Source organism: Neoarius graeffei, chromosome 3 (genome assembly GCF_027579695.1).
Source record: "Neoarius graeffei isolate fNeoGra1 chromosome 3, fNeoGra1.pri, whole genome shotgun sequence".
Lineage (NCBI taxonomy): Eukaryota > Metazoa > Chordata > Actinopteri > Siluriformes > Ariidae > Neoarius > Neoarius graeffei.
This window is the reverse complement of record NC_083571.1, coordinates 64,938,779-64,962,718: the sequence shown is the minus strand read 5'-3', so window position 1 is coordinate 64,962,718 and position 23,940 is coordinate 64,938,779. Positions and strand designations below refer to the sequence as shown.

The window sequence follows — 23,940 nt, the reverse complement described above, 5'->3', positions numbered from 1 at the left end:
TGTTTTATGTTTAGGCGGAAGTGACGCCAACAGAGGGCTATTCTGATGTGATTAGGGGGTAGGATTTGGGGAAATAATGCCATCTACAGGTTTGGAATGCTTATGAATGTGATTGAAAACGCAGATGTTCAGGTATGTGTGGAAGGGATTTTTTTCGAAGACGAGGTGGTGTGGATAAAACATTTTTATAAACGGGGGGGGGGGGGGGGGGGGGGGGGAATGTTCGGTTTTAAAAATACCCGGCTACGTGTGTACATGGCCTCAGAGTGTGTTATTCCTTGTACACCACAACAATTTGCCAAGGATTTCAATTATTTACACCAGTGGTTCTCAACCGGGGGGGCGCGCCCCCCTGGTGGGGCGCGGAGGTACTCCAGGGGGGTCGCGAGTAGGCTTCATGTATGGAGGAAAAAAAAAATCTGGGGCTAACAGGCTATAGTAGCTAAGCAGATGCAACACATTTACCCATGTCAAAATGCAGGACATTGGACTATTACATACAAATCAATACTATTATAAAATCTATCATCAATCTATCATAAAATCTTGTGTGTAGGTTATTTTAAGCCCGTGACGCGAACATGACGCAACGTCACGTGAGTGAGTCTGCATACCGTGGCCACCGTGTGAGTGCTTGCCACACACACACTAGTCTGGTTTCTTGCCGAGTTAACTCGTGCCGACTCTCGCTAGTCTACTATCATCAATCCATCGATACAGCGCAAAACCCAAACAGTCTTTTTAAAGACTACTACCCCACACTGTATTTTTGCTTTCCCCATTTCAGCTCTACCCAAATAATTTGTTGTTTTTGTTGTTTTCTTACTGCTAGTCTACTATGGATAATGCTACTACTGCTGCTACTGCTACTACTAGTAATAATAATAATCTAGCCCAGGGCTAGCTATCTATCCATCTATCTATCTATCTATCTATCTATCTATCTATCTATCTATCTATCTATCTATCGGTCGATATAAGGTGCTGTAGGTCGGGTGGCGTCACTGCGGGTGAGTGTGTTTGGGGGGGGGATGGGGGCGGGGCGAGAAGAGGGGCCCCCAACTGCAATGAACCAGCTTTGGTGGGGCCCAGGTTGCAAAAGGTTGAGAACCCCTGATTTACACTACCGTTCAAAAGTCTGGGGTCACTTTGAAATGTCCTTATTTTTGAAAGAAAAGCACTGTTCTTTTCAATGAAGATCACTTTAAACTAATCAGAAATCCACTCTATACATTGCTAATGTGGTAAATGACTATTCTAGCTGCAAATGTCTGGTTTTTGGTGCAATATCTCCATAGGTGTATAGAGGCCCATTTCCAGCAACTCTCACTCCAGTGTTCTAATGGTACAATGTGTTTGCTCATTGCCTCAGAAGGCTAATGGATGATTAGAAAACCCTTGTACAATCATGTTAGCACAGCTGAAAACAGTTGAGCTCTTTAGAGAAGCTATAAAACTGACCTTCCTTTGAGCAGATTGAGTTTCTAGAGCATCACATTTGTGGGGTCGATTAAATGCTCAAAATGGCCAGAAAAATGTCTTGACTATATTTTCTATTCATTTTACAACTTATGGTGGGAAATAAAAGTGTGACTTTTCATGGAAAACACAAAATTGTCTGGGTGACCCCAAACTTTTGAACGGTAGTGTACTTATTAATAAATTGCTGACTTTATCCGTTTATAGTTGTGTTTAATGTTGGTGAAACATGTTGGATTGTGTTCTGACTTGATGACTTTACAGCAGCGTTCCCTCACCAGCCTCTCTCTCTCTCGCTCTCTCGCTCTTAAAGGAGCAGAAACAGTTGCTGCAGAAACATGACGTTGGGGCTGAAACGCAGGAACGGAAACGTTACGATCCCGGTTCTGCTCGGAGCGATTTACTTCTGTCTCAGAGCCCTGACACTGAGGAGATGATGGAGGACGGCGTCTGGAGTCAGTGTTCCAATAAAACAATTTAAAAAAAAACAATTAAGCAGAATAAGAGGATGAACAGGTGAAGAGGATAAAACTCCAGAGACGACAGGAAGCCACGTCTCTCTGTGCTTCACACGCCGGCCTGGTGGGAGGGGCGACCGGGTTACAGGCTTTGATTTCAACTCCACCAGCATGCAGGCCATAAACCATATCGGAGACGTGAGGATGTGTGAAGCTCGAGATAACGATTCCGAGAGGTTGTGAAAGCACCTCGCCGACGAGTCACCGCCACGTCGCTGTGTACACTACAGAAAGGCTGCAAAAGTGAACTCATCTCCACTCACTTTCTTCCCCCCATGTACAGAAAACATCGTTTTGTTTCTCAGACCTCGACTAATGTTGCTGCGTCCTACGTAACACACGTTTAGGTCTGAGCACCTGCTGCTACACGCCCACGTGCTACTGGAGCTCAACCGGCAGGTCTGGCTGGAGCAAAGAGATCTGCGACTTTCTGGCGATAGAGTTACATACTTTTACACACACACACACACACACACACACACACGCGCGCACACACACACGCACCATGGACCTGTCTGTCAGCCTTCTCTGATTTCAGCCTGCGAAGCAGGTTTTCCCAGAGAGAGTGTCGAGTTCGTAACATGGAGCTGAGGCAGAGAAACCCTCGTCCTTTACGGAACTGAGAATTCAGTCAAATTTACACAGCTGCTTTTTTCTCTCTTTTTTTTTTAAACATTAGTAGAAAATTATTAATAGGCATAAATGTTATTCCATGAAGAAATCGTGAAATGACAAAAGTATGGTATTACAAAAAAAAAAAAAAAAATCATGCTCACAGGGTGCCACATATCCTAAACAATCCAAGATTTTTATATATTTTGAATTAAAAATAAATAATAATAAAAATTGGTCAATAATGAGTTCACACACACACACACACACACACACACACACACATTTCCTTGTCTAAGTACATGAACATAAAACATTGACATAATGCTGACCCTGGATGAGCCCCAAAAATATTTCACTGAAACTGGAGACTCCTTCCGTAAATGTTACATAAACGTCTTAAGAAAACCTCAAACATTTTTAATCTGTTAATGTGATGCAGTCGGAGAAATCCCTGTGAATGAGTAGTTGCTATGGAAACGATAATGCCCAACAATACAATCCTGTGATTCACGAGGGTCTATCTGGCAGACGGGACACCTAATCATAAACGGAGTAAAAGAGGAATAAATAAAACACTTTCAGGAAAATGGTTAACTCTGGCGCAACTCCGCTGGCTGATTTTCCTTCAAGAGCACGACACGGAGTGTTTCTGTTCATACTCCGCCACGACAAAACTGCAGAGTCGTTTATTCCAGGATGTTTATCGGAACAAAGCAAACCATATATGAGCAGGCATGGATACGGACGCTCTTCACTCATGAGACACAGAAGAATTCAATTATTCGGTCAAAATCGGATTCGAGGAATGTCGGAGCAGCGACGAAAACACGAGGAACGCAGCAGAGATGTACAACAAGCAAGCAAGCATGAGGTAGATTTATTGATGCATCCAAACATCAGGCCCAAACTAACACACTTGGAATGTAGTGTATGATAAACTCCTTCAGTTTGAGTGCTTAATGCTTAAAGAAAATGGAGGGGAAAAAAAAAAACCCAATATGCAGCATCATTACTGGCCATGAGGAATTATGAGAAGTGTTCTTCATGCATCAATGGAGTGTTCAGGAAATTCCGGGCAGCAAAAAGCTGAAATCCCGTCTGAAATCACCATTCCTGCTAGAACACGCGCGCGCGCGCGTGCGTGTGTGTGTGTGTGTGTGTGTGTGTGTGTGTGTACTCCAGGAAAGGCAGAGCAGCAGGAAACAGGAAGTGTGGTTCTGTAAAGCGCATGAGCCAGACAGGATGAGAACATTAACGCCAGATTGGAGGAAACCCAGAGGTGGGAATTTGAGCCTCTCTCCGAGGAGCAGACTGCGAGTTCCTCTGACTGTTACACATCATGGATTCAGTGCATATTAAATAAAATGTGTTAGCTTGATTCAGAAGTGTGTACTAACACACACACACACACACACACACACACACACACACACACACACACTCTTCAGGCTCTTCCATCTGTCCCTCAGATTGTTATGATTGAAGCACAAGGCTAGAAGAAAATCTCAAAACAATAGAGAGAGCGAGAAAGAGCGCGCGCATGAGTTTCTCATTCAATTCTTATTTTTAAAGAAAGCAATTTAAAGCAAACGATTTAAACGAGCCCAAGATGAGTCTGAAAGACGTGCAACTTCACCCATTTGTTTCCATGGTAACAAGCAGATCAGAATCACAAATGAATCCAGAGAGTCTCCACTGCTCAAATCTGCAAGATGTAACGTTCACGTTAACTCCACCCCCTCCACTGCGGCAGCCAATAACAGCAGAGCTCATTATACTACAAAAATCGACATAGTAAACACATTCCACCGAAAGCCGGCAGGAGACGACTCAACTCGAGGTTTGTGTGCTCGCTCGCTAGCATGCTTTTTGACTTGCAAAATAAACAGTGAAACAGACATCCCTCTGTCGCTGTCGTTCCTTTTCGTCACTGACTCAACTGTTTGTTTGTTTTATAACGTGCGGAGTTGAACAGGGATGCCATGCAAAAAGAAAATGCAAAAACGAGCCTGTAAGATTGTGTGTGTTCTCGTGCATAGCTGTCCTGAGCTTTATGACCCTTTCACACCCTGGTAAACGTGCATAATCGCGAGAACATACTCTTTTATTTTCTCTGTACCTTCTAGTTTCGCTGAAACCACATTCCTGGTTCCTCCTGTTCTAGGGGGTGTATGGTCTGCTCTTTCATGTATAATAAAAACGACTCCTTATCTGGCGAGTTGACCTTGTGCCCCCGAGCCCCTTACTTATCTTGTCACGCAAGCTTCTGATGTATATAAACCCTGCTCTTTCTGTGTATCGTTGAGCAGTGCTTGAATAAACCAGATTGATTTAACTCGTGTGGTTTGTTTTAACCCTGCTCCAGAGCGCTCTTACGTCAACGCATCTGAACTGAGACAGACACAGGTTCTAACAATTTGGTGACCCCGACGTGATACTCTCAATCAGGTAAGACATGTTTGATTGACTACCTGGTTGGCAGTAGTTTCGTAGTGTCCTACGGAGGACAGTTTTCCCTGGTTCGAGTCCAGGAAGAGCGCGCTATACAAATTTGTACTATATTTGTTGTCTGTTCCTCTTCAGATCCGTTTGTTGTCATTGTACGATGGGAAGCTCGTTCCCTAAGCCTGCGCCAGGGGAAACCCCGGCCGAATGGATGACTAGGTGCGGTTTCGCTTATTATGTTTCTCCTTGGCTCGATAATTTGGCAGGTTGGACCGAGGCCAACCCTCAAATTCCTTCATATCCTCGCCGAGGTACTTTCGATCCTGGTTATCTTGCATCGGCCCATCGCATGATTTATGAGGGATTAGGGGACCCCGGATGGGATCGCCCGTATATGCGGGAAGGATATGCCAAATGGTATAATATGAAGAAGATTTGGGATAATTTTAAACAGGCTTATACTCCCCGTTCAGTCCTGAAATCCATCCCGAAGCCTCGGGCTGCACCCGTCACCAAGGAAACGGAGGAGGCGGCGCTAGGAAAATCCAAATCTCATTCTGCTCCTCCAGCCTCGTTAGATAGTAAACCTCCACCTTATAGTAAGGCTGGAAAAATTACTGGTAAATCGCCGTCAGCTGCAAAAACGATTCCTAAAATTTATCCGTCCTTGGCTGCTGTGTCTGCGTGCCCCCCCCCCACGGTTGACAGAGGGCAGCGTCCCGGAGGGATAAAGGGTGCGCCTGCATCAGCCAAGAACGGCAAAGACGAAGAAAGTAGTGACGATACCGATGATGACACCGATGACGATGATGATTGGGATAATCCCGATGGTGTGGGTCCAGACGCCGGCTCGCGTCCTTATCCGCCACAAAACGCTGCTTGTGTATGGGTTGCAAAGCGCAGTGGTATTGATATAACTCCTCCGTCCCCGTCGGCTCTTAAGGACATCATCTCACTTCTTCCGTCACCCGACAAGCCTCTGCTCTTCGTTGATCAGTTAATTAATGTTTCTCGTAACTGTCAGCTAACGGGAGCCGACTACCGGTTTATTCTGCAGAATAAATTAGGAGGCGCATACGATGAGACGGCCCTGTTAGAAAACGTACAGGTCCTCCGCCCCGTCAACGATATTGCTGTTAATGTTAAGGAGGAATTGCCTCCGGTAGGGGAAAACGGTCGCCCTCGCCAGCGCACCGTGTCTACCTTCTTTTGGAAAGACACGCCGGACGCGCTGCAGCAGCTTCGCGAGCAGTTGACGCGATACCTGCTCGCCTTAAAACAAGCAAATAGAGACCTGTCACAGGTCACTAATTGCAAACAGGAGCGTTCTGAGCTGACGTCGGCTTTCTGGAAGCGCTTTGGGGAAGTTTGGCAACATTTGGGAGGTCTTGAACTTGATTTGGCAAACCCGAACCCAATGTTCTTGTCCACCTTTCTGTCTAATTGTCGCCCCGAAATACAGAGCGTATTAAAACATCACTGGAGTGACCGGAATAATCTGGTCCTCCGTCAGGCCGGGGAGCGGGTGCGCACGTTGGAGAGCGATGGTCTTTTAGACTGTAAAACGAATAAAGCATGTTTATCCGTCGTGCCGGGCGGACGAGCGGAGGGACGACAGGAGAGGGGTCGCCGAACGGGACCGCGCGGCGGGGGAGGGAGGAGAAATGGAAAGTGCCACTATTGTGGAAAAGAGGGGCACTGGATAAGAGAATGTCATGCGAAACAGCGAGATGAGCAGGAACGCGAGAAACCCGTCATGCGCGCCGGTTCAAGCCCCACAGGGCAGAGAGATCCTGCCCGCCCATAGGGCTGCCCTCAGAGCGATGAAACCCCGACCGTTGCTATGTTAAATCTTTTATTCAGCTCCCCTCTTAACGAAGATCTTCCCACTATTGTTTTATGCCTGGCAGGGACTGAATATCCTTTTTTACTCGACACCGGGGCTACCATGTCCTCAGTGGGGAGGGAATATGCGGGTCCTTTATCTACACGGTCTGTAAGCTCTGTGGGAATAGAAGGGGTTCCTTTCCATTCCAGTTGCACGCCCCCCCTTTCTGTTACTTGTGCCCTTGATCCTTTACTGAAGTTTTCTCACTCCTTTGTTTGCATGCCTGATTGCCCTTTTAACCTGCTTGGACGGGACCTCATGAGCCTCCTAGGGCTCTCTATTTCTTTTAGTGGCTCACACATGGACCAGGTTACCCCAAGGATATGTCGATTCCCCCGCGGTTTTTACAGCCGTAGTGAGGGACGCCTTGGCCGGTTTGTGCCTCCCCTCGGGCTCCTCCGTGCTCCAATACGCGGATGATCTTCTGGTAACGGCGGAGGACGAGGACCTTTGCGCTAAAGCCACACTCGCTCTCCTCTCTCTTCTGGCGCAAGAAGGTTTCAAGGTCTCACGAACTAAGCTTCAGTTCTGCCTCCCCACTGTTCGATATCTGGGTCACGATCTCTCCCAGGGCTCCCGCAGGCTCAGCCCCGAGCGTGTGCAGGTCATCCTAGACACTCAGGTGCCTGCCACCAAACACGCCCTCATGGCTTTTCTGGGACTTATCAATTACTGCCGCCAGTGGATTCCTGACTGTTCCACCTATGACAAGTGTCTGCGCTCTGCAATTCTGCACTCGGACCCTTTGACTCAGCCCCTGGTGTGGTCTGATGAGATGCTGACGGCCTTCAGGGCCTTGAAACAGGCTTTATGCTCGGCCCCTGCTCTCGGACTTCCGAATTACCGTTTGCCGTTTCATTTATATGTGTGCAACCAGCAGGGAACTGCGTCTGGGGTTTTGGCGCAGGAGCACGGGGGGGGTATGCGGCCTTGTGCGTTCCTCTCTAAAACTCTTGATTCTGTGGCACAGGGCCTCCCTGCTTGCCTCAGGGCGGTGGCTGCATGTGCTGTCATGGTCACGGACGCTGAACGGCTGGTTTTGTCTCACCCGCTCGTTCTCCACACCTCACATGATGTAGTGCACGTTTTAAAGAACCTCAGTACCCAGCATTTATCTGCGCAGCGTCGCTCTGGATACGAGTCTATTCTTTTGGCCACCGAGAATCTTACTGTCAAACCCTCCTCCTCCTTTGATTCTCTCGCGCACGCGCTTCAGCGCCTCCTCAATTCACAGGATGATTTTCTTCCTTCTGAAACACACGACTGCATTTCTAGCATTCTTTTCGAGACAAGTATCCGCCCCGACTTACGCTCCACCCCGTTACTTTCAGGTGATTCGCTGTTTGTGGACGGCTCGTGCTCACGCCCCTCTGACGGCGTTTTCGTGTGTGGTTATTCTGTGTGCCGCCTTCCTGATGAAACTGTTGAAGCTTTTTCTCTTCCTTTCTCCTCGGCTCAGGCTGCCGAACTATACGCTCTAACCCGTGCATGTGTTATTGCCCAGGACACAGACGTCACTATCTACACTGATTCACGTTACGCTTTCGGCGTTGCTCACGACTTTGGTCGGATTTGGGCTTCGCGTGGGTTCACCACTGCAGACGGTAAGCCCATTTCTCATTCTTCGCTTGTTACTGATTTAATCACCGCCTGTCTTCTCCCGCGCTCTTTAGCCATTGTTAAGACTCGTGCTCATTGTATTGGGGACTCTTTTGAGATCAGGGGAAACTCTCTCGCCGATCGCATTGCCAAAGCCGCGGCTGCCTCCGGTGTTTTTCCGCCTTCGCTTACTCTCTCCCTGGTCTCATCCAGCCGTATGATTAGTGCCGTTCTTCCGGACATTGACTTGATCTCCCTCCAGGCCTCCGCTTCGGCCTCAGACAACCATTTCTGGGACTCATGCGGCGCGCAGCCGTCTGACGGCGTTCGGATCGATGCTCAGGGCCGCCTTTGTTTGCCTAGACATTGCACTCCTTTCCTCGTCCGCGAGTTTCATGGTCCCACTCACCGCGGACGAAGGGGGGTAGTGGAGGATTTATCCAAAATATTTTGCATCGACAAAATACACACCGATGTACATCACATTCTAGACAGATGTTTAACGTGCGCCCAGAATAATCCATCTAAACCAGGCGCGGTACATCAGCACCTTCCCATACCTGACACGCCGTTCCAGGAATGGCAGATTGACTTTACTCACATGCCAAAACAGGGCCCCTTTAAGTATCTTTTGGTCATGGTCGACAAATTTTCACGATGGGTGGAGGCTTTCCCTTGCGGGAAAGAAGACGCTCGCACGGCGGTAAACAAATTGACGCAAGAAATCATTCCGCGTTATGGCCTCCCGGTAGGGATAGACTCTGACAAAGGGACGCCGTTCACCTCTAAGGTGACACAAGAACTATGTAAGGACCTAAAAATCCTTTGGCGATTCCACATCCCGTACCATCCACAATCCTCCGGCATTGTGGAGCGCGCAAATAGAACAATCAAGGGTAAGCTGCGCAAGGCAATGCAAGAAACCGGCACTAAAAACTGGGTACAAATTTTACCCTTAGTCCTCGCTGACATGCGAATGACCGCTCAAGTGGCCCTCGACAACCTGTCTCCGTACGAGCTCGTGATGGGCCGGCCTTTTCCTACACCCTGGCGCAGAGGTGTGCAGGCTATAGGAACGAGTGATCTTGATGTACATCTCAGTGAGTACGCCGTGGGTCTCATGCGGGTGTTGGATGAGTACTGGACGAGACTAAATTCCAAAAAGCCTCCCATTCCTGAGGCACCCACTCACCCCTTTGAGGTAGGGGATAAAGTGTTGGTAAAGAAATTTGCGAAATTAGGCGCTCCTTTGGAGGAACCGCCCTACAGTGAACCCACGGATGTGCTCGCTGTAACTCGAACGGCTGTACTAACTGACCTTTTTCCACAGTGGATTCATGCCAGTCGAATAAAGAAGGCTCCAATGTAATAGAAATCTATATTGTTGATGCTTAACAGGTTTTTGTGTTTCAGAAAGTTGCTGTGACAATAGCTGACGGCCTTTTCAGGGATCCCCTTTCCAGCATCCGGAGTGATCCGGTTTCGGCTGATCTACAAAGAGGGGATGGTCGGTGCGTCCCGCAGACTTCTGAACTGAGGAATCTGGAAGACACGTGAGCCTGGGCTACCTTCAACTATCTACATCCTGTGGACACAGAAAGAACAAAGTCAGTGACCAGTATGACTTTCCTTCTGGTATTGGTCTTAGTGCTTGGAGCAGGGAATCCCGCTCAAGCCAGCCACGAGGACAACGTTTTTTGGCGATTTGCCAATTGGACTGCTAAACAACATACTAATCAGTCTTGTTATGTCTGTCAATACGTTAGAGTCTAAACTGTAGTTATACTCTGTAAACAAAGTATAAAAGAGGGGATTGTAAGATTGTGTGTGTTCTCGTGCATAGCTGTCCTGAGCTTTATGACCCTTTCACACCCTGGTAAACGTGCATAATCGCGAGAACATACTCTTTTATTTTCTCTGTACCTTCTAGTTTCGCTGAAACCACATTCCTGGTTCCTCCTGTTCTAGGGGGTGTATGGTCTGCTCTTTCATGTATAATAAAAACGACTCCTTATCTGGCGAGTTGACCTTGTGCCCCCGAGCCCCTTACTTATCTTGTCACGCAAGCTTCTGATGTATATAAACCCTGCTCTTTCTGTGTATCGTTGAGCAGTGCTTGAATAAACCAGATTGATTTAACTCGTGTGGTTTGTTTTAACCCTGCTCCAGAGCGCTCTTACGTCAACGCATCTGAACTGAGACAGACACAGGTTCTAACAGAGCCCAAGATTCAAATTCACACCCTTTACAAAGTGTTTTAAATTCTAACAGCATGGATACGACTGCGAACCAAGCACTTTACTGAAAATGAGTTTCCCATGGCAACAGTCAAAAACAGTCTAGTGAAGAAATTCTGACTAATCCCACTCGGCTCAAATTCTGACCGGTCCCATCTGCGCTTGATATTCTGACCAATCCCACTCATGCTTGATATTGTGACTAATCCCTCTTACATTTGATATTCTGACTGATTCCTCTTACACTTGATAGGCTAACCCAGGGCTTTTCAAAGTGTGGGGCACGCCTCCCCTGGGGGGCGCCAGAGTTCTTCGGGGGGGGCGCAACGTGAGGAAACATCTCATCTCATCTCATTATCTCTAGCCGCTTTATCCTGTTCTACAGGGTCGTAGGCAAGCTGGAGCCTATCCCAGCTGACTACGGGCGAAAGGCGGGGTACACCCTGGACAAGTCGCCAGGTCATCACAGGGCTGACACACAGACACAGACAACCATTCACACTCACATTCACACCTACGGTCAATTTAGAGTCACCAGTTAACCTAACCTGCATGTCTTTGGACTGTGGGGGAAACCGGAGCACCCGGAGGAAACCCACGCGGACACGGGGAGAACATACAAACTCCACACAAGAAAGGCCCTCGCCGGCCACGGGGCTCGAACCCGGACCTTCTTGCTGTGAGGCGACAGCGCTAACCACTACACCACCGTGCCGCCGTGAGGAAACATAAACCAGAATAAGTTACTATTGCGGACATTTAGCGAACTTCAGCTAGCCTTTGCCAGAGACAAAATGGATCGATTTTTAGTACCTAAAGCTACAGTGAGTGAGGAGACAGAGTCTGGGCCAAGCAAAAAACCAGACCCTCCAGGATTTCGCGATGTTTCGATTTGCAAATTCAACCAATCCCCGCGAATTCACGGCGTTGTTGCAATTATATCCAATCACCGCAACCTTCCCGCAAATTTGACCAATCGTTGGCGTCGTCTTGAGGTGATGTCAACAAACTACCTTCCGCCTTAATTCCGTGTATACGTTCAAGAGAAGCAGCATGCACGAGCAGTGTTGCCAGATTGGGCGGTTTTAAGTGCATTTTGGCGGGTTTTGAACATATTTTGGACTGGAAAACGTCAGCAGTATCTGGGAACACTGCATGTGCGAGTCAGTGTTTATATAGGCTTAAATTCTGTTCCTGAAAGTGTGTTATGTTTACAGTGAAGGACTGTGTGCACTTTACATTAATTTTTTTTACTTAATACAAGAAATTAATGGATGCCAACATTTTTGCCAAAATGGTATTTTATTTTCCATTGTTTAGGCAGCTTCAGCATCATACTGTGAGATTCTGTTCAAATTGTTTTTTTTTCTTCTATGAAGCCTGAGCCATTTATTTTATTAGTTTATAATTATTGTTTAATTCATGCCATGTACACACGTAGCCGGGTATTTTTAAAACCGAACATTTTCCCCCCCTCCGTTTATAAAAATGTTTTATCCACACCACCTCGTCTTCGAAAAAAAATCCCTTCCACACATAACCGAACATCTGCGTTTTCAATCACATTCATAAGCATTCCAAACCTGTAGATGGCTATTTCCCCAAATCCTACCCCCTAATCACATCGCCTGTGCTCTTGGAGCAGTAGTTGGGCTTCTAAAATTAAACATGTAAATAGCACCTGCACAATAATTAACGCTTTCAAGGCACTACTCCGATCCATTACTCTTTAGCTAGCCGCACACTACGCCGATTTTCAGCGTACCGAGCCAACTGAAGTCGCGAGTCAGGCGTAAAGACTAGTTTTCGATGGTACCGACTCATCTCACAGCCGATTCGAAAAACTAATCGGGAGCCAGACTGATCGGCGAGAGTCGCTAGCAATAGCCAATCGTATCTTTCGCATATAACACGTGACATCATTAAACACAATTTCTAGCGCGAGAAATACGTGTTGGTAGCACCTAATGCAGGTATATACTGTAATTCCATAGACTGAAGCTTTATCCATAGACACAGTGGGCTGGAAAGCCACTCTGCTCAAGTTGTGTGGCTGAATTCCAAATCGCTTTAACTCCCCTATATAAGTGCACTATTTAAGGTTGGGAATAATAGCTCATGCGGCCTAGATAGTGCGCTACATATTCCATGTTGTGTTATTTGTAATTCAGCCTGTAGCATCTTCAAGTGTTGGATTTAACAGTAACGATATCCAATAGCCAATCACAAAGCTATTAAGTTGTCACGTGTCGCTTCAATCGCGACTGCACTCGTCAACAGTCGGGGGATATGTGCGTGCCCTGTCGGGAGTCGGCTCTAAAATGGGTCGGTTCGGTACCGCGTGGATCGCCGTGGTGTGCGGCTAGCTTAAGTCCATGCTTAATCTGGCTTCTGCAGTAAACAAAGGTCGCACGTTTGACGTCAGGGCAGATTTGTTGTCATTTTTTTGGCGCAGATTGTGACGTTCTAAAACGCAAAACTCCGGTTATCTCTGTCTACACGAAAAGGCATACACGGAGTTTTCAAAAATCTTCACTTTGCCCGGAGTTTTTTTTAAATATTCGTTTTTGATGTGTTTTCATGTGGATGACAGGCCAAAACGTAGAAAAATATCTTCGATTTAGCAGATACCCGGCTACGTGTGGACGGGGTCTTAGTCTTCAGGAGAGACTGCCTGCACACGGTACTAGTATTAATAGTTTTTTTCTTACATGAAAGCTGAGGAATTTATATTATATTTTAAGGTAACTTCATGTTGTGCTGTGAGGTTCGCTGCACTTTAACTTTTGAACCAACAGGTGTATTTGGATAAGTAAAGCCTATTTTTCTGCATTTTTGTAGTTCTGGTAATCTTTTATATTGGTAAAGTTGTTTATAGGGCCATTTCTCAGTGTCTTTGTTTTTTTAATCAATAGTTTTTCAGTAATAACTTAATATTTAACATATCACTCAATTTTAATCACAAAAAGAGAAAATCGCAACTTTCACTTCCTCCCGCAATGTAATCGCAACAAAAACCTAAAAAACACCGCAACTTACACTGCAATTTTTTGGAACCCCCCCCGCAACATCAGACATTTTAGCCCCCAACAATCACGAAAAAGGCCCGCGGAATCCTGGGGGCACTGAAAAAAGAAGGAAGTATGACCACGATTATTTAAAGTTTGGATTTTCATGGACTGGATCTGAAGATGCTCCACTGCCACAGTGTGTTGTCTGCCAAGAGGTGCTAGCTAACGATGCTATGAGATGTTTAAAATGTGTAAAACAAGATGGTTTAAAAAGAAAAGCACAGATGTTTAAAATGTGTAAAAAAAGATGTTTTAAAAAGCACAGATGTTTAAAATGTGTAAAAGAAAAAACTAAAAATGTGTACAAGAACCATTTTTTTTTTAAAATACGAATGGAACATTAAGTATAGCAACAACAAAAATTGTGAGGGGGGGCGCTGTTGTTTATTTGCTCTCTGAGGGGGGGCTGACTCTCCCACACTTTGAAAACCCCTGGGCTAACCTATCCCACCTGTGCTTGCTATTCTGACCTATCTATCTGAGTAATCCCACCTGCGCTCAGTATTCTGATCAATCCCACTTATGCTTGTAATGCTGACCTACAGTGGTGCTTGAAAGTTTGTGAACCCTTTAGAATTTTCTATATTTCTGAATAAATATGACCGAAAACATCATCAGATTTTCACACAAGTCCGAAAGGTAGATAAAGAGAACCCAGTTAAACAAGTGAGATGGCAATATTACACTTGGTCGTTTATTTATTGAGGAAAATGATCCAATATTACACATCTGTGAGTGGCAAAAGTATGTGAACCTCTAGGATTAGCAGTTAATTTGAAGGTGAAATTAGAGTCAGGTGTTTTCAATCAGTGGGATGACAAATCAGGTGTGAGTGGGCACCCTGTTTTATTTAAAGAACAGGGATCTATCAAAGTCTGATCTTCACAACACATGTTTGTGGAAGTGTATCATGGCACGAACAAAGGAGATTTCTGAGGACCTCAGAAAAAGCGTTGTTGATGCTCATCAGGCTGGAAAAGGTTACAAAACCATCTCTAAAGAGTTTGGACTCCACCAATCCACAGTCAGACAGATTGTGTACAAATGGAGGAAATTCAAGACCATTGTTCCCCTCCCCAGGAGTGGTCGACCAACAAAGATCACTCCAAGAGCAAGGCGTGTAATAGTAACTTCTAAGCAACTGAAGGCCTCTCTCACATTAACATTAGCCAATGTTCATGAGTCCACCATGAACAGAACACTGAACAACAATAGTGTGCATGGCAGGGTTGCAAGGAGAAAGCCACTGCTCTCCAAAAAGAACATTGCTGCTCGTCTGCAGTTTGCTAAACAACAAGTGGACAAGCTAGAAGGTTATTGGAAAAAGGTTTTGTGGATGAATGAGACCAAAATAGAACTTTTTGGTTTAAATGAGAAGCATTATGTTTGGAGAAAGGAAAACACTGCATTCCAGTACAAAAACCTTATTCCATCTGTGAAACATGGTGGTGGTAGTATCATGGTTTGGGCCTGTTTTGCTGCATCTGAGCCAGGACAGCATGCCATCATTGATGGAACAATGAATTCTGTTAATGTTTTGGAATGGCCAAGTCAAAGTCCTGACCTTAATCCAATCGAAATGTTTTGGAAGGACCTGAAGCGAGCAGTTCATGTGAGGAAACCCACCAACATCCCAGAGTTGAAGCTGTTCTGTATGGAGGAATGGGCTAAAATTCCTCCAAGCCGGTGTGCAGGACTGATCAACAGTTACCGCAAACGTTTAGTTGCAGTTATTGCTGCACAAGGGGGTCACACCAGATACTGAAAGCAAAGGTTCACATACTTTTGCCACTCACAGATATGTAATATTGAATCATTTTTCTCAATACATAAATGACCAAGTATAATATTTTTGTCTCATTTGTTTAACTGGGTTCTCTTTATCTACTTTTAGGACTTGTGTGAAAATCTGATGATGTTTTAGGTCATATTTATACAGAAATATAGAAAATTCTAAAGGGTTCACAAACTTTCAAGCACCACTGTATCCCAGCTGCACTTGCTATACTGACCAGTCGGACTAATCTCACCTGTGCTCAATAGTCAGATCAATCCCACCCACTCAAAGAAATTCTAACTAATCCCACCTGTTTCAGCGGTTATTTTTTGGTTGTATAGCATTTTCTAATAAAAACATATGGGGTTTTATTTTGAAAAGCAAACACTACCCTTTACAGTTAGTTCATTTGTCATCAAGTATGTATACCTCCGGCTAAAGAATAACAAATTTATGCCCGCCCACGCGCACACAGACTGACAGAGCGAGAGAGAGAGAGAGAAAACAAGAGCATTTTGAGTGCTTCTTGTGGTTTACTATGAGAGGAAGAAGATTGGAGGAAATGTTCAAATGTTCACTGGTGCACACTTTTGGCGCCACGATTGTATCGGCTAATCAGCGGTGAGCCTTCAGCTGCATTCTGCATTTCTGGTTTCGCTGAGCGAGCAAAGATGCACATGCATGCAGGCACATTAACTGTATATACACACACGGAACAGCACTGTGTTTACTACATGGACGCTCCAAAGTCTGGGTGAAATGGAGAAGTGATGCAATGACGTGACGCAACAACGATTTACTAAAAGCTTTTATCTGCTTGTGAGCTCATCAACAATCATCCTGGACCTCACAGCGCACCAGATAAATGACTCGCGCCGACCAGTCCAGGAGGTCAGGGGTCACGAGTCAGCTGTAACAAGAACCTGAGAAGCTCTTAAAACAAACATGAGGAGGCGCTTAATACAAAACAACAAACTGAACTGATGAGACGCTGAGAGCAAACAGATTACTGGGAAAAGACGGAGCAAGTTTGTTTAATTCAGTTAACAGACAATGGAGGAAAATAAATAAATAAATAAATAAAAATAACTCACACACATACAACCATGATTCCAAAAAAGTTGGGACAAAGTACAAGTTGTAAATAAAAACGGAATGTGGAAGTTTCAAAATTCCATATTTTATTCAGAATAGAACATAGATGACATATTAAATGTTTAAACTGAGAAAATGTATCATTTAAAGAGAAAAATTAGGTAATTTTAAATTTCATGACAACAACACATCTCAAAAAAGTTGGGACAAGGCCATGTTTACCACTGTGAGACATCCCCTTTTCTCTTTACAACAGTCTGTAAACGTCTGGGGACTGAGGAGACAAGTTGCTCAAGTTTAGGGATAGGAATGTTAACCCATTCTTGTCTAATGTGGGATTCTAGTTGCTCAACTGCCTTAGGTCTTTTTTGTCGTAGCTTCCGTTTTATGATGCGCCAAATGTTTTCTATGGGTGAAAGATCTGGACTGCAGGCTGGCCAGTTCAGTACCCGGACCCTTCTTCTACGCAGCCATGATGCTGTAATTGATGCAGTATGTGGTTTGGCATTGTCATGTTGGAAAATGCAAGGTCTTCCCTGAAAGAGACGTCGTCTGGATGGGAGCATATGTTGCTCTGGAACCTGGATATACCTTTCAGCATTGATGGTGTCTTTCCAGACGAGTAAGCTGCCCATGCCACACGCACTAATGCAACCCCATACCATCAGAGATGCAGGCTTCTGAACTGAGTGCCGATAACAACTTGGGTCGTCCTTCTCCTCTTTAGTCTGAATGACACGGCGTCCCTGATTTCCATAAGGAACTTCAAATTTTGATTCGTCTGACCACAGAACAGTTTTCCACTTTACCACAGTCCATTTTAAATGAGCCTTGGCCCAGAGAAAACCTCTGCGCTTCTGGATCATGTTTAGATACGGCTTCTTCTTTGAACTATAGAGTTTTAGCTGGCAAAGGCGGATGGCACGGTGAATTGTGTTCACAGATAATGTTCTCTGGAAATATTCCTGAGCCCATTTTGTGATTTCCAACACAGAAGCATGCCTGTATGTGATGCAGTGCCATCTAAGGGCCCGAAGATCAAGGGCACCCAGTATGGTTTTCCGGCCTTGACCCTTACGCACAGAGATTCTTCCAGATTCTCTGAATCTTTTGATGATATTATGCACTGTAGATGATGATATGTTCAAACTCTTTGCAATTTTACACTGTCGAACTCCTTTCTGATATTGCTCCACTATTTGTTGGTGCAGAATTAGGGGGATTGGTGATCCTCTTCCCATCTTTACTTCTGAGAGCCACTGCCATGCCAAGATGCTCTTTTTATACCCAGTCATGTTAGTGACCTATTGCCAATTGACCTAATGAGTTGCAATTTGGTCCTCCAGCTGTTCCTTTTTTGTCCCTTTAACTTTTCCAGCCTCTTATTGCCCCTGTCCCAACTTTTTTGAGATGTGTTGCTGTCATGAAATTTCAAATGAGCCAATATTTGGCATGAAATTTCAAAATGTCTCACTTTCGACATTTGATATGTTCTTTATGTTCTATTGTGAATACAATATCAGTTTTTGAGATTTGTAAATTATTGCATTCCATTTTTATTTACAATTTGTACTTTGTCCCAACTTTTTTGGAATCGGGGTTGTACAATCCAGTGCACAAACTGTTTTTATAACCTTCCAAAATCGTGTCTATTTTGACTGAACCCTGAAGTGCACTTCAATTGTCCTTTTGGAGAAAACACGAGAAAAAAAAATCCAATTCGAACCGTTTCTGGAAGCAAACAATTCATAATCCAAGCTTCCAACAGGGCCAACAAGAAAAATCCTAGCAGGCAGAAAAAAAATAAGGGGGGGGGAACGACATTTTAACACAAAAACCCAAAAGGCGACTGATTCTTTTGTTGTTGTTGTCCTCATTAGCCGTGTCCCAAACAACAGAAAGAAAACAGCAAGCCAAAATCCCTATATAATTTTTTCTTTTTTGTTTTAAAGAAACCACAGTCCCACATTCTTGTTTCTTATTGGCTCACAAGACCATGACTCAAATTCACAAGTCGAAGTTTACGAAGATAAAACTAACCAAAGGCATAGTTTTTTTTTCCTCCTGTTTGGTCCGACTGCTGATTTTGCGACAAAAGTAAGAAGGTGCTGTGTTGAGGTGTCTCCCGTATCGGCGTCACAAAAACCATGAATCTTCAGTGGTGCAACAGAAAAGTGTTCTACATATATTGAACAGAGATGCCACAGACATCCATCCAAAAATTAGCCATTCTCTGGGTGGGTGGTACTTTGGAAACTAAGAAATCATGGAACGAAGAAATCGTGGTCATTCTATGAGCTCATGTATGCGGAAGAGGGCAGATAGGCAGCGCTTTCCTGAGCCGCATGAGTGAAATGATACATCTCAAAAGAAGCACGGTTGGTAGCTGGTATGTGATAGCTCGCGATGGGGAAGGAATTTGCAAACGAACAAATTAGGAGGGGTGAAAAGAAAAAAAAATTTTGGAGACATGATGGCTGAATTGTAGATGTTGGAACCTCTACTTCATTCTCCAAACCCCTGAGGAACCATCCTGTACACTGAGAAAGTGCGGTACAAAATTATTCTGAACAAATTCAATCCTAGTGAACCAAACAAGTGTAGAGCTGTCATAGCAAACTCCACCCGAGGATGAGTTTTTAAATGCAGCAGCCATGACGTCAGCATCTCTACGCTCGCCAGCCACATGAGAAGTACTGCTCATATCTATGTGATGATCCCTCACAGCGTGGAGTCTCGTAAAACAGATAACGCAACGAGATAGAAATAATACACAGAATACCCTCGAATCGTTGGTCTTTAAAACACCTGGTTCACATCATTCAAGCTTTTCCTTTCCCGAAAGCACTGCGAGACATCAAGCCAACATCAAGTGCTTACTCCAACCGCAACAGCTGAAAACAGCCTCCTAAACAACTTCTCACCATTTTTTTTTCCATCAACACTGCCCACTCACTCGCAGGTATTTATACCCCATCTCAAAAGAAAGCACGATTTCATACCAGCTTTGGTCTCTCAAGAGGACACACGAAATAAAGACCTCGTGAGGAATAAGCCACGCCCACCAGTGGTCGAGGCTTGAGACATCACGACAGAGAAATAAAGATGGCTCGAGTTCACACGACAGACATGTTCAGGATTTTAAATAAGCTTGAAACCAAAAACCATCCTTCCTTCATCATCATGAGGAGGATTTTCGGCGAGTTGAATGCACTGGGTTAGATTCTTCAGGAAAAAGACGGACAGCAGGTTAAATGATGCATGACGCATCAGTGAAAAATAATTATCCTGTCACAAAAGTGGAAGTGAAAGTAAACGCCATATGACTTTTGCAGCTAATATTTGAGACATAAAACGTCAGGGATGTTCTGAAGTCACTAAATCTTTGAGGATCACGTTGTGTTGGAAAATAAATCAATGAGACGGTGACGGGATCACACGGCGTCACAGTTAGAGCCCCAAAGCTGAATCACAGCAGCACATCCTGACGTGTTTTATTCCTCTGATGCCACAACAACCTGCCACCGATGAGACTTTTCACTGTTCCAAAGTACGGACACTGTAGACTCCTTCCATAAAACATTACAGTCGTTAAAGGTGCTGACTGCAAAGTCATCTGAAATGTATTTATTATTATTTTTTTTATCGTGCGTGGCATTCTCCTATATCTCGCAAGAACAATATCATGTGGACGAGATGTGATTATTTTTATGTCCTGAGGGTCGCTTTTCTCCATTTTGGGACCTCTTGAGGTAAACAGTATGGCGCTACGGAAACAGCCGAACGTGAGGAGCTTTAACTAATTAGCATAATTATGGAACTGCGTCACACCAAGATGGCGACGTGCAGAAAACATCGTGACTCTGCACTGACCTCGGACAGTTTTGCGTTGCAGGGATGCAATTTTTTGGTTGACGTTTGCGAATAGATACATAAAACAAAAGAGGAATATATCTATTCGCTGTTATTGCTTTTATGTTCTCGTTTCTTTCTCTGTAAGGTCAAAACATTAGGTGTATAACTCCAGACTCGCTACCGTGGAGTCGAGCACATGCATTCTAAGGCTCAGAGAGCTAAGCGCTAGTTAGAATGATTTCGTTATCTGTCCAGAAAAATGACGTCATCTAACCTTGCGCTATCTTGCAGTTGCACTCACTGGGCAGCTTTCCTTCTCCTTTTAGCTGGTGTGAGAGCCGAGTCCGCCATGTTTGCCCACACCGACTTGTTTTGGTTAAAAGTAGGTCAAACACACCCCACGGTGGTCATGTGATATTGTTGCTCACTTGCTTCGGCAATCTCCGGAATCATAAAACGTGGGACGCATTTTATCTCGATAAAACATTTACACACAGGATACATGGCGTGTGCAGCGGCGCAACATCTCGAAACGCCAACAGCAATAGAAATAGAATATTTTGCAAAGAATTCAACTTTGCAGTCAGGACCTTTCAATAAAATCTACGAACCACAAATGAAGTACGTTGCGAGCGGACGTTCCAAGCTCTGGTTGCCTTGGTAACCCTCTTGTACATTTATGTAACTCAGTGTTGGCTCCCATTCGTAGCTGCTTCAAAGCTCAGATGAGTTTAAACTCCACTTTGCATCACTAACGGTTATTTTGCCCGTCTTCACAACACACCAGAGAACTTTACTGACGTTCCGCAGTCTGTGGTCGTCGCATCGCTGCTAGTGTGTACTCTTCCTGTGTGTACAATCCTTTATAGTGGCGCAAATGCTTGTGAACAAGCGGTTACTATAGAAACAATGATAAATTTGAAAGATTGCATTAATATAAACTGAAGCTGGACCACTGTCAGAGCTTCTGGTGTAGAAAATTAATCAACACCTGCTGACCAATAAGAATTTTAACCTTAGAATTCATATACAAGGTACATGTTTCTTGATAAATAAAAGACTTGAAAATTGGACAAATACTCTTCCAGGGCTTTATAATTATATTAGTGCTGTCAAGCGATTAAAATATTTAATCGCGATTAATGTCGCGACTGTCATAGTTAACTCGCGATTAATCGCAATTTAATCGCACATTTTTGTCACATGAAAAACCATTGTAATTCTCTTACCAGCATAAAAAAGTGAATGGGCTTGCTTACCGTTCCAACTACGGGGGTACTTGGGGGATCCGAGATCCCCTGAAACAGACATGAGATCCCTTGAAAACATGATTTGGGAAATGTTGGGGGGGGGGGGGGGGGGGGGTGTCTCTAAAATATTGGCAAAATGATGTTTATTGACATAGCAATCGTGTGTAACGGGAAGCATTTGCATATCCGAAGTGAGCGCGCGATGGAGATCTGCGCTCTGAGACAAGCGCAAGCACCCCCCCAAGGGAAAAAAAGGGACCCCCCGAAAATATCGGCATAGTTCGAACACTGGTTGTACCAATGTTTTTTTTTTATTGCAGAGCATAACACGTCTTGTCACAGCTACTGCAAAGTGGGGCTGGAGCCGCCGATGGGAAAATGAAACCTAAGCCGAGCACTGTGGCTCTTCGGGGGAGGGCAGAGGACTCTGGCTGTGCGGGGCGCGGCATTACAGTCTAGCTGCTATCGTTTTTCTAAGCAAAGTCTCTGTTCCAAGTTCCTGGCAGTTTCAAAAGCTTATGAAAAAACTACATCATGTCACAGAGCGTTAATCTCGCGATAAAAAAATTATCGCCGTTAAAATTGAGTCAAGTTAACGCGTTAATAACGCGACATTTTTGACAGCACTAAATTATATACTATAAAATTTGAGACAAAAAAGATGCCCTTTTGATTTTGTATCAAAACACACCTCGTATTTACAGTTATACATCCAAAATTTCCTATTATTCAACCAGAAACTGTCAAGCGTCAGGCCCTGGTTTCATTTTTAAATAAAATTAAAAAACAACAATAATAATAATAAAATGACAATAATATCGTAAATCATGATAAAAACTGAACTAAATATCGTGACAGGATCTCGATTATTGACATTCATGCTTTCAGTCGACAAATCACCAAAGTAAACCTTTCAGGATTAAAAAACGCGAGCTTAATATTAAATTATGAATATTAACATCTTAAAATACAAAATAATGTAGATAAACTCATAAAATGTCCGTGTATGTTTTATTTTATAAATGTGTGTCTGAGGGGAGAAATCTGCCATCTCTCTGTCTGTCTGTCTGTCTTCAGAGAATTTATTTAACACCAAATGCTTATTTTTAAGAGTCATTTCTTCAATAAGGACCATTTTAAATTACTTTAAACATTAAATAATTTGTTTAAACGCGTTACAAGGTTGCTGAATTCTCATTTACACGAAAAGAAAAGTGATTAGCCTGCTCGGTCATTCCTCGGTTTCTTGCTAGCTTTGCTAGCGCACACTGACAACTTCTGTTTTTTTTTTTTTTTTTAAATTCCTTCCATTTAATTGATTTTTTTTAAAGAAGCTGATTTTTTTTATTCTATCACACAGGTCAAATGCGCATCACAGACACATGAAATGTATTTAATTTAAAAATAATGAGTGTTTATTTTGTGGATATTCAGATAGCAATGGTTTGAAACGTTAACTATGTCATGCTAGCGTTACAGCAGTGCGCGAACTAGCTCGAGCCGCTTTTGCAGATAGGTTGCCAGATTGCGGCCACAAAAAACCCTGACAATTTTTTATACATTGTTTAAAATTAGCAATAATCAGTATATTATCGATAAATTAATACATACAAATCTAAATTATCATCATTATTATTAAAAAAATTACTTACTGCATTCCAAGACAATTATTATAACTATTAAAAGTTTTTTTTTTTAAATTAACCAAGTCAGGGATTCCACCTGACCTGGCAACAGCGCTCTGCACCTGGTTAACTTAGCCGCAGGAATGTCAACAGGAAGCGAATAATGCTAATGATCTCAGGCTAATCTAATATTTACTACAACAACAACAACAACAAAATAACAATAATAATAATAATAATAATAATATTAATTTTTTAGCATTGCTAGACGACTTCTTGGTCTTCCGGCTAAACCCAAAGCTAACACTAAAGCCAATGCTAATGCTAGCGTGCTAACTGCATTTTACCATCATATACAGGCTTAAATTATTTAATCAATAATAAACTAAGTTATACAATCATAAGATAATAATAATAATTTTCAGTATGTTACTGAGATGAAGTTATTAGCAACAGATATTTATATTATATAATAATTATAAGCGT

At 43.9% G+C, this 23,940-nt stretch overlaps 1 protein-coding gene across 1 annotated transcript in view; it reads right to left on the bottom strand.

Annotated features, from left to right (window-relative positions):
• LOC132883472 (striatin-like) overlaps nt 1–23,940 on the bottom strand; it is a 65,463-nt gene that overhangs the window by 40,914 nt on the left and 609 nt on the right. The gene's annotated exons all lie outside the window — the stretch shown is intronic.